Here is a 12,355-nt window from a genome sequence, read left to right on the forward strand (position 1 = left end):
TCTCTATCATATCCAAAAATTAACCAATTTTGATAAACCAAGTATGTAATCCTACTAAATTTGGGTCATACTTTTCAAATTTGCGATCAAAATTAACCTAGCTCTAATAGATTTCAAGAATGTGGAGTCTTAGTCACGGAATTAAGCATATTTGTGATAGCTAGCGAAAAATTGACATCACAGCAGAAAAGAATGACCCAAAATTAGTTGTCACGCCCTAGTTACGGACCTGCAGTATTACTAAATCTTGAAATGGGAAAGAAGTAACTATCGTTCTATCGATCTCAAGTCCATAATTACACCAAATTGAAAAAAAATATTATCATCGTAAGGAAACTGTATATTTAATAATAATTATTATCTGAAAAAATCAAAATAAAAGGCTATCTCTAGGTACATATATTTTGGTTAATCTTTTTTAATATACTTTTTAAATTATTCTAAACAAAAGGGTTTATTTTAAAAATAATGATTGTTTTAAGATAAATATTTTTTACCCTTAAATAATAACATAAAAAAAAAACAATAATATTTTTTAATTTATTATGTAAGACCACCCACATTGAGTTGTTTCCATTATTTTAGTTTCCAATTTTCAAATACGTTATATATATATATTTTTCAATTTTCGTGGCAGATATTCATTTATTATCGTGGTAGATAAAATTAGTGCGATAACGTGTTTGATTAAGTCAAAGTGGTAGAGCAAAATCAAATTTTTTGGATTTCGAAAAGTCAAAAAATCAATTTATTGCGGATATTTTGTCCAAATTTCGTATCGTATTTGAATGACTTTTATTTTGAAACTCAAATGTGGAACCCAACATATTGCATTTTCGAAACTTATTTAAGATACGTTAAATTTGACCAAATATTTGAAAAGTATGACCTATAATTAGTGGAATTACAAACTTGATTGATCCAAATTGTATAAATTTTACGTGTGATACAGCAAAATCAATATTTTTTTTATTTTTATGATGTCATAAAGTTCAAAAAATCGATTTATTGGATATTTTGGTAAAATTTTATCGTATTTGAAAAGAATGACCAAAGACATAAAAAGGAATGACCCAAAATTGGAGGTTCCGCCATAGAAAGCTGACAAATAGACCTTTTCATCGATTTGCTTTTGTTTCGGACAGTTGTCAAAAAACTATTCAACCTAAGAAAGTTAAATATATTTTATCTTTTTCAAGCAGTGCTTTTTGACAAGGATAGAAGATATAAGATATGTCTTTACTTGATTGAAAACAGTCCGAAAGAAAAAAGAATCATTTTGTAAATGAAAAGCCCTATTACACTTAGGTTATAGTACGTTAATTAGACAATAGATGTCACTGGTGGATTTATTCAGATATACGTACTTCCGATATTAGGCAACCATCCGTTATTTGGGTGCTCTCTCCTATATATCTTTTTTTTTTATTTCGATGTACAGTTTTAATTCTTATTTAGATTATTAAATAATGAAACTGAGAAAGCAGTTTTTTATGTAAATGATAACATTTTTGAAAGCACTTCTTGACTTTAAACCAACATTTATTATGACTTCTCCGTATACTACCTTGTAAAAAGGCTGTTTTTGATAATTAATTCCTCGTACACCGTACAGAGAATCGATTTGTAATTTATACAGAAGACGTATTACTCATTAATTGTCTTGGTCGAAACGTCTTAAACCATTTCTCATAATACTGATTTATATTTGCATATTACAAACGATAATGTGAAATAATTTGGGTTATCTTATAAAATTTTGACCCATACAGCACAGTTATGCCTACTATTGATATAAATATATTTTGGATACCACTAATATAAAAGTTATTTTTACATAAATTGTGCAGAAATAACGGGTCATTTATAGGCATTTTGATTTCATCAACTACTTTTTTACACACTTTAAAAAATACATAACACACATGATGTACTTGAGAAGAATTCATACTTATTCACGATACAAAGTTATTGTTTTCATCCCGAAATTCAAAAACATTTTATGCTAACTATCTGTACATAGGTTGCGCCTTATATATATCGGGATCAGCCCTAACGATTTTGATGAAAATTCGTATAATAATAGTGAAGTGTAAAGCCAAAATTGGAGAGAGTCGCCATAATCGTGTCATTTTACCTCAAAGAGTCTGAACATTTCATTGAAAAACTTTTTAAATTTCAAAGCTGAAAAGAATGACTTTTAAAAGTGGCTTGCAAAAAAAATACCAATAAGATCGGATCAAATTTGCCTGTGTTATAAAAAAAAATCGAATTTTTTAACTTTATGACGTCAACAGAATCCAAAAAATTTAATTTTGCCCCATCAAATCCAAAAGTTATCCAATTTTGATAAACCAAGTATGTAATCCTACTAAATTTGGGTCACACTTTTCAAATTTGTGATCAAAATTAGCCTAGCTCTAATAGGTTTCATGAATGTTTAGTCCTTGTCCCAGTATTAAGCACATAAGTGATAGCTAGCGGAAAAGTGACATAACAGCTGAAAAGAATGATCCAAAATTAGTGGATTTCAAAAAAAATTCGAATAAGATCGGATCAAGTTTGCTTGTGTTTTGAAGAAAATCGAATTTTTTAACTTTATTACGTCATAAGAATCTAAAAAATTTAATTTTGCTCTATCACATCCAAATTTTATCTAATTTTGATAAACCAAGTGTGTAATCCTACTAAGTGTAGGCGATAATTTTCAAATTAGTGATCAAAATTAACCTAGCTCTAAAAGGTTTCAAAAATTTGGGAGTCCTGGCCCCAAAATAAATAAATAAGTAAAATAACTAAATAAGTAATAATTTATTTAATCAGGAAGTTATTAATCTGCTCTTTAAAGGTGATATCCACTGACGGCTTGTAGGTAATAATAATATATGAATGATTTGAATTGAAAAAGAAATGATCATCGTATCATCATCATTTGCGATCTCGATGTACTCAAACTCTCTTACTCATGAGAGATGAACTCAGTATCAATACTCAGTACTCACTCAATGCTGACTGCTGAGTGTTGTCAGTACTTATTAAAAAAACAAAAAAAATGTTTGTAAACATTCAACATGAAAATCGTTTTAAAATAATATTGAAGTTTTAAATTTTTTTACTAGTTATACCTGATATTTTACTTGAAATATTATTATTATATTATCTTATATATTATTTCTTTAGCCTGTTTTATTCTGTCCACGCGATATCTTCCTTATTTCTTTATCATACTCCATGATTTACCCCATATTTTAAAGCTTATAGTGCTAGCTTATACCGAAAATGTACATGCCTAGAAAAACAATCGACTACAGAAATAATATTAATATTTAATTTTGTTCATTATGCAATTTGTATATAATATCTGTAATAAAATTGCCTATAAATAAAAGTAATGTAAATTACTAATATTATTTAAACTAATATTTTGTACCACTGATCTCCAGCCTGTTTTAAACCACGCACTGCAGAGTTCTTCACGGGTTGAGCTAGTTATATTATATTATATACATATACAATATGATATACGGCGGATGAACAAATGTAACGGGTGGTTAATTAAAGTTTGTACCAATATGCCATTCAGCAAAAAAAAAAAAAAAATATTTTGTTGCAATAGGAAATAAAAGATGTATAATGTTATCTCACAGTGTTCGAGAAATTCCTTGCTTCGTTTCTTCAGAACTATAGATTAAATATGACGTTATCATGCTCATTCTTATTTTTGCAAACCAATAATAAAGAGGACTGTAAGTTTTGTGGCTTTATTTTCTTGCCAACACAACCCGACCGCCACATAACCAGTATACACCTTGTATAACATAAATAATACACCTTTAATACACATACAATTAGTACGGTCAAAGATGTAACAGATTAAAGAAAATGTAATAAATCGCTCACTTTTTGCTAAAACTTGGTGGAATGTATTTCTTAAGGTGTCACATTTTATTCTTAAACCATGAGCTAATTGCGAAAATGTTACCACCTATACCAAAATTGTGTTCGTATCGTTACAAACTTGGGACTAAACATTTTATACCTTGATACATTTCATAAATACATGCATGAAATAGTCCATGTTAAAAGACTTCTATGAATAGGCAACTTGTATGACATATATGTTATACATGTATAATATTTTTTCGGCCTATTTGACAACATCAATCATATATACGTAAGACAAGTTGCCTATTTATTAATTTTTAAGTCAATTCATTTAGTTAACAATTGATTATGTTTATTAAAAAATAAACACATTTGTGCAACCAACTCATGATATGTGTCACCTAAGAAACACCTTCCATCAGATTTTTAAGCAAAAATTGAGCGATTTATTTCATTTTCCTTAATTTTAACCGATTTTAGTAACATCTTTTACTGCACTATATACATACAATACATGTATATGTGTGTAAAGTTTACCTATAATAAGATGAATATATATGAAAAAAAAAAATTAATAACGAAGGTAGTTGAACAACATTTTAAGAGTGGGGGTCCATGCGGCCGCGGTCTGTTCAACAGTCAGCAAACTTTGTTGTTTTGTTTCTATTTGGCGGCCAGTCTGTTCGATGCGAACGAGCGATGCTTGGAGATACCATGGTTTGTTTGTAGACATCCACGTTTGTTTTGTTTTTGTATCATAATAAAAATGAATATGTTTAATTAACGTAATATTTACGGGTAATTGGTGTTTGTTTATGTATTGTTTAAAAAATCCATGTGCTTTTGATGTTTTGTGCTAATTTTTAGTTGTAAAAAGTTTTTTAAGCTTTGAATCTTTTTTCATAATTTTATGGTGTCTGTGTGTGTGTTTTTTCTGTTTAATAATATTGCATGTGATCTTTAAAATAAGTTTATAAAGTTTTGTTATCAAATTTTCGGATTATGAGAGAATTTTCAATAAATTATAAAGTAAGTATTTATAAATGTGTAATTTTGGTATAATTATAAAAATTAAAACTTGAAAAAATATTGAAAAAAGTTTTTTATGTAAATGATAACAATTTTAAAAGCACTTATTGACTTAAAACCAACATTTATGAGGACTTCTCCGTATACTACCTTGTAAAAAGGGCCTGTTTTTTGATAGGTAATTAATTCCCCGTAAACTTCGATTTGAAACAAAAAGAAAACCGACTTCAAAAGAAAATCTTTTCCAAAATTAATTAATACGCACTAAAAAGTAAAAAAATAACGATAATATAATGTAGTTAAAATTATTGTTATTTTTGGAGTCGGTGTCAGCCAAGCTTATGTAGCAAACTGTTCTGTCAGAGTTGTTTCCTTGGCTGACACCGACTCCAAAAATAACAATAATTTTAACTACATTATATTATCGTTATTTTTTTACTTTTTAGTGCATATTAATTTATTTTGGAAAAGATTTTCGTTTTGTTAAAAGTTTTTTTTATCAATAAATTATAAAGTATTTTTAAATGTGTTTTCCCAAATTTTTTTGGTTATATGTCCAGCTTTTCACAATTTTGACGTGTTTTGTTTTAATATGTGGCCATGTGATTTTCAATAGTTTTTCTATGTTTAATATTGTTTTTCATATTGAGGATTATGGGATAGTTTTGTAATATGTGATAAGTCAGGTATTTTTTTAAATGTTTTTTTATTGAAAGTAATATATTTTTTTGAAAAAGATTATCATTGCATTCTTTTGTGTATTTAATTGCTGAATAAGATTATATATAAAGTCGTTTTTATTTAAACCATAAATTTTGTGTTACCTGTGACAAAGATTATGTCCGGTAAGTTATTATAAAATATATAAACATAGCCAAGATATTGTGGAATTTATTATTTAAGTAGCTGCACCCTGTGGTTTTGGCTCCGTTAAATTATTTATATTATTTTTATTCTTCGACTTTCGATATGAGATTTATATATAAAAAAATTATTGCCTTTTATACTTCTAAGGAAATTTCTTTCTAGAAAAAAAAATCTTAGAATACTCTAAGACATAATAGAAATTTTGTTTTGATAAAAAATATTTTAAAAGTGTTTTGTTTTTGCTCTTATTATTTTCAATGACTTACAATTTCTTGAGCCATTAAATTTCACGTGACTTAAGATTGCTGTCTCGCTATGAACATAATGTCAGAAAATTCTAAATTTGTTTATAATCGGAAATCGGTTCGTGTATAATGTGTATAATAATTCGCCTATTTCATAGAAGGGTTAAATCTTTGACTTGAACTATTTTTCAGTGTAATTTGTGCGTCGTCCTTTAAAAGTGATTTTAGATAAATACTGACCAATGTAGAATCTGCAGTGTTTGAATATTATAGCAGGGTGTCCCGTGACTCGATGGATATAGTTTAAGATATAGTCAAAAGTACCTTATATATACTTTTGATAATGCAATATTTGGATCGATTTTAGTCCGTATCTCAAAAACTATTCGACCAGCCCACAAATGCACCTGATTTTTGTACTTTTTGGGTCAAAATTACGTTATATACTGAGTTTTATCGAAATTGAAGGTAACAAAATTTTTTCGATTTTTTGGAATTTTTTTAAGGGGTACCCCTTTGAAAAAATCGAGAAAATCGGGAAAATAATTTTTGTTTTGGAATTTGATGAAACTCGGTGGATGGGTTAATTTTGATCCAAAAAGTTTAAAAATCACGTTCATTTAATGATTGGATGCAGAGTTTCTGAGATATCGCAATATTTGGATCGATTTTAGCCGATATCTCAAAAACTATTCGACCAGTCATCAAATGCACCAGATTTTTGTACTTTTTGGGTCAAAATTACCTTATATACTGAGTTTTATCGAAATTGGAGGTAAAAAAATTTTTGCGATTTTTTGTTTTTTTTTTAAGGGGTACGTACCCCTTTGAAAAAATCGAGAAATCGGGAAAAAAATTTTTGTTATGGAATTTGATGAAACTCGGTGGATAAGGTAATTTTGATCCAAAAAGTTTAAAAATCACGTTCATTTAATGATTGGATGCAGAGTTTCTGAGATATCATAATATTTGGATCGATTTTAGTCCATATCTCAAAAACTATTCGACCAGTCGTCAAATGAACCCGATTTTTGGACTTTTTGGGTCAAAATTACCTTATATAATGAGTTTTATCGAAATTGGAGATAAAAAAAATTTTTCAATTTTTTGCAATTTTTTTAAGGGGTACCCCTTGGAAAAAATCGAGAAAATCGTGAAAAAAATTTTGTTTTGGAATTTGATAAAACTCAGTTTATGGGATAATTTTGATCCAAAAAGTATAAAAATCAGGTAAAGAGCACATAAATTCTTAACTATTGGGTTTTGAACAAAAGTATATAGGACACTTTCGACTTTAAATTGTCCTAAGAATACGCTCTTAAGCTATCTCCATCGACTTATGTGACACCCGGTATATTGTAATACGGTTTCTCCCAAGTAACAACATATTATGAATATGTCATTGGTCTAAACAAATATGTTCCCTTGCGTTTATTAGAATATATAGGACAAGTTGTATCAATTGATTAAATAATGAAAAAAAATACGATGGTCGTTAATGGTTACGACTCGAAACGATGCCGTTCCATGTTTATTATTTAGAATGAATGAATCAGTCTTTTGTTTACATACATGAAATATATTATCCATAAAAATGTTTACATAAAGCTGACTAATGATCTTTGAATTTTATTGTACAAACTAGCCGTGTGCTTGGAAATTGAGTATGTTAATCAAAAGCTTCGTTTTTTACTCTTTAAAAAGCGATTATATTGATATTTATACAAGCTTTTAAGACCCAGTTATTCCCCAAAAAAGCAAAGTTGGACTGTTTTGTTTTAACAAAAACGTGAACAATGTCGCTAGTAATAACTTTTTAACAATTAAACAATTTTTAACAATTAACAAGTGAAAACAAACAATTGACTGAGTTAATTGTTGAAATACCATGCATAATCAGTGTTGATTTCTTTATCACATTACACATACAAACATAACTGATAATCAAATATAGTACATATTATAAAATTTCCGCCTAATTGGCGCCCTCACGGGTAAACAATGATGTTTACGAAAAAATGTTTCGCACAAAAGTTGTTTAATTTTTGATAAGGAACATTTTTTACATTTAATTTTTTGTTCTATCTCTAACGGTTTACAAGATGGGTCCTACGGACCCAAGACCCAATTGACCTATGATGCTCATTTACGAACTTGACCTCACTTTTTACGTCCTGAGTACGCTGTAAAAATTTCAGCTCGATATCTTTTTTCGTTTTTGAGTTATCGTGTCCACAGACGGACGGACGGACGGACAGTCGGAAATGGACTAATTAGGTGATTTTATGAACACCTATGACAAAATTTTTTCCCTAGCATCATTATTTTTAAGCGTTACAAACTTTGGACTAAACTTAATATACTATTTATATTTCATATATACATGGTATAAAAATTGAAATGAGTAATAGTTATTAATTTAACGTTATATGTATCATTTGATGAAATCCTAGACCACTCTGTATATATTGAATAGAAATTCAGAATTATTGTAAATTTAGCTCATGACCTACGAATCTCTTTAACGAATATCTAAGATACATCGTATGCGTATCTAGAAATGTATTGTATACGTTTTAAACATGAGTATAATTAAAATTTTTATAATTTTTTATTTATCATTTTTTTTGGTATAGAAGTGAATGTTTTAACATAAATATTTATGAATACAAAAAATAAGTAATTATTATTATACCCTGTATATATGAAATATATATCAAGGTATACTAATGTTAGTCCTAAGTTTGTAACTCTTAGAATATATTGATGATATACGAGCAAAATTTTGATATAGGTGTTCATAAAATCGATAACTCAAAAACTGAAATATCAAGCTAAAATTTGTATAGTAATCCTCAGGACGTTTGAGGTCGATAATGAGCAAGAAACGTCTATTGGGATGCATAGGACCCATCTTGTAAACCATTAGAGATAGAACAAAAAATTAAATTTGACTTGTATTTAAAACAGTTTTATCGTAAACACCATTGTTTACCCGTGAAGGTGCAAATTATAACAAAACACCCCCACGGGGTAGGTAGTTGATAAAGAGTAGGTAGTTGATAATTTTACAGGAAGCTTCAACTTGGGTTCTTGTGAAACATTTGTGAAAATCGAAACAAATTCTAGGAAATACTTTCGAAAATTTTAAAATAAATGGCGGCCAAAAAAGGCCACTATATTGTGTTGGTTTTTAAAACTCTTCCAATTTATTACAAATCCTGCAAGCACTGACGTTTACCAATTTCCATACATGGTATTTCAACAATTAATTCAGTCAATTGTTTGTTTTCATTTGTTTAATTTATAAGAATAGTTATATTTCTTTTTTTTTATATTTTATATTTTAAATAAAAGACTTTTTATATTAAAATTTACTTATTTTTATTATTTGTTAGTAAGCGTTGTTTTCTCTGCTTCAATAATGAATGCGTGCTATTCGTTAATTTATTATTATATTATTAGGTATTATTTGATTTTTATATGTTTAAATTTTTATTTATTGAAGAAATTAGGACAATCATATTTTAATGCTCTATATATATGAAACATACCAGGTTATATTAAATTTAGTTCCTAGTTCTAGTTCCTTAAAAAAATTTTTTAAACCTTGGAAAAAGGTGTTCATAAAGTCATCTAATTAGCGCGTTTTCGGTTGTTTGTCCGTCTGTCTGTCTGTTAACACGATAACTCAAAAACGAAAAGAGATATCAAGGTGAAATTTTTAGGTCTTAGGTAGCTAGGACCCATCTTGTAAACCGTTAGAGATAGAACAAAAGTTTAAATATAAAAAATGTTCCTTATACAAAAATAAATAACTTTTGCTTGAAACATTTTTTCGTACACATCACTGTTTACCCGCGAGGGCGCAAATTAGGTGCAAATTTTTTAGTATGTATTATATGGGAATATCAGTTACATGTGTGTAGCTATCTATCTAAGAGTGGACGATTTTGGGTTATCGACACTGTCTATGCATGGTATTTCAACAGTTAACTCAGTTTAAGTCTCATGAATGTGTAGAATATGATGTGCAAAATTTTGAAATTACCGCTTTCAAATTCGAACATGCTATTTCCTAAAGGCTAGAAAGAATATAAAAATGCATTAGGTGGATGATCCGATATTCATGATCCAACAAGTAATTTGGGTGCGGTCTTTATTGATAAAAATTTAGAAATTATGAAATGGTACTTCTCACGGCACACAAAAATTCTTAGGGCTACAGAAGTAATAAATTGTTGAAAGTAAATTAGATATTCATTTAAAATCGCACAGATAACACAAAACACACCTAATTAATAAATATACCTACGATTCTTTCATTTCTTTCTTTGCATAATTTAAAGAAGATGTCAAATAAATCAAGCAAAAATAATTTGTTAATTAATTTAATTTTTGAATAAATTTGAATAAACAGGTTGGGTTTTAGTTAATTATGTCAGTAATAATTTGTGTTTATAGAATTTCAATTATGTATACCTGCATTCAAAACTGTTTGTCTATTGAACCTCTGAGAATTTGAATGTTGAATCTAATGAGCGTGATTTGCATATACTACAATTGTTAGTTAGTTGAAGATCGTGCTATATTAACTCCAATTGTTTGGAGTACTGCTCTATATAAACTTTAGCGGATAGTATATAATTAAAGCATAATTATTGTTAGCTTGGTGATTCTGTATGTGACTGACACTACACCTGACCCAAAAAGCGTTTTATACTATTATGTTAACGGTTTTAGTCCTAGCATAGTTTTATGGTTGATTCTCTAGCATAGATTTATCTCTCTGTAGTAAAAAATGTGCTCTTAAGGAGATAAGCAAGGATTGAATAATTCTAGGGATTTCAATATCACTTTATAAATACATTTTTTGCTTAACAAAGTTTCCAAAAATCACAAAAAATTCATCGGACTTTTTATTATTATTTTATCGTTCAAATTTGGCTGAAAATATGATGAATCATATAGGGTTATCCTTTTCAATTGGATATTTCTATATTAAAAAATCTAGAGAGTGTGATAAAAAAAACTATCTAAAATATTTAGACAATCTTGTAGTTTATAATAATACCATAAAAATATAAGGTTATCGGTGATATAAAAATAAAATTTTAATTTAATAATGAGTTCATCGGAGATCCATCATTTGATGAACAGAGACGATTATAGTTAGAGTATTTATGATTGAAGAGTGATATCTATATTATCAAATTTATAAGCATCACTTGCACACAATATATTATATATTTTTGTAGTTGCGTGGTATTGTAAAGCTAAAAATAACTCATTACTTGACTATAAAGCATGTATTTGGTTTACATGTATGTACCGTTCAATAAACCACAATTTTTTTACAATACCGTAGGTTTACAATCATCTTAATGTCTTGAACTACAAACACTTAATTTTGACCTAAAGAAATTGTCTGTTTATATGATGTATTCAAAACTGTATTCATTCTTCTATTGAATATCTATGAGAGATATAACTGGAAAAAAAAATGTTTTTGAATAAAAATTATGAATTAACAATAATTTGAATTGTATTCATATTATGTTTATAATAATGAATCATTTAAAATACATCTCATCTAAGTCGCCCACACCATAACCAAATATAAATATTAATGTTAAATATTGAATGTTAAAATTTTTAAATTTTATTTGATGACGTCATTTATAACTTGGTTTATCTTATAAAAATGAATAGAATATTTACATATTTAAATAATATAAGTTTTTAAAACAATATATGCAATGAGCAGCTTGTCAGAAGAATGAAATTTTTTTACCTTTTTCGCTAAACAAATTTGTTTTTATTTATCCGATAGCAACATCAGTCTACAGCCTATCTTCATGCTTATAAATTACACTCATTTCAGTACAAATACTGTCAGAATAAATATATATCTTTGCCGAGAAACAGAATATTCAATTAATACATCTGACCCTATAATCCCTATATGCTGAATCGTTGTCATATGCTTGAAACTCGATAAATTTAATCAAACTTTCAACGAAAAATGTTAGTTTAAAAAGCACACATCTTATACCGGCATCGAATTCGATCTAAGTTTTCAGGTTCAAAACCTCACTCAGATTCATAGCTGACAAACATTAGATGAACGATATAAATTAAAAAGTTGTTCTTTATAAATTCGCAAACATATTTTTGTAAACCGAATAGTTTACACAGTAATTGATAGCAAAAGTCTACCTTTTTGCGTGCTTGTTTATTCAATTTGAACAAAAATGGCCTATTTCGAGTGTTATATGGAACAGGGATAAATGAGAAGCTGGCGGGTATCATACTAGTATAAATATAAT

This window comes from Chrysoperla carnea, chromosome 2 (genome assembly GCF_905475395.1).
Source record: "Chrysoperla carnea chromosome 2, inChrCarn1.1, whole genome shotgun sequence".
NCBI lineage: Eukaryota > Metazoa > Arthropoda > Insecta > Neuroptera > Chrysopidae > Chrysoperla > Chrysoperla carnea.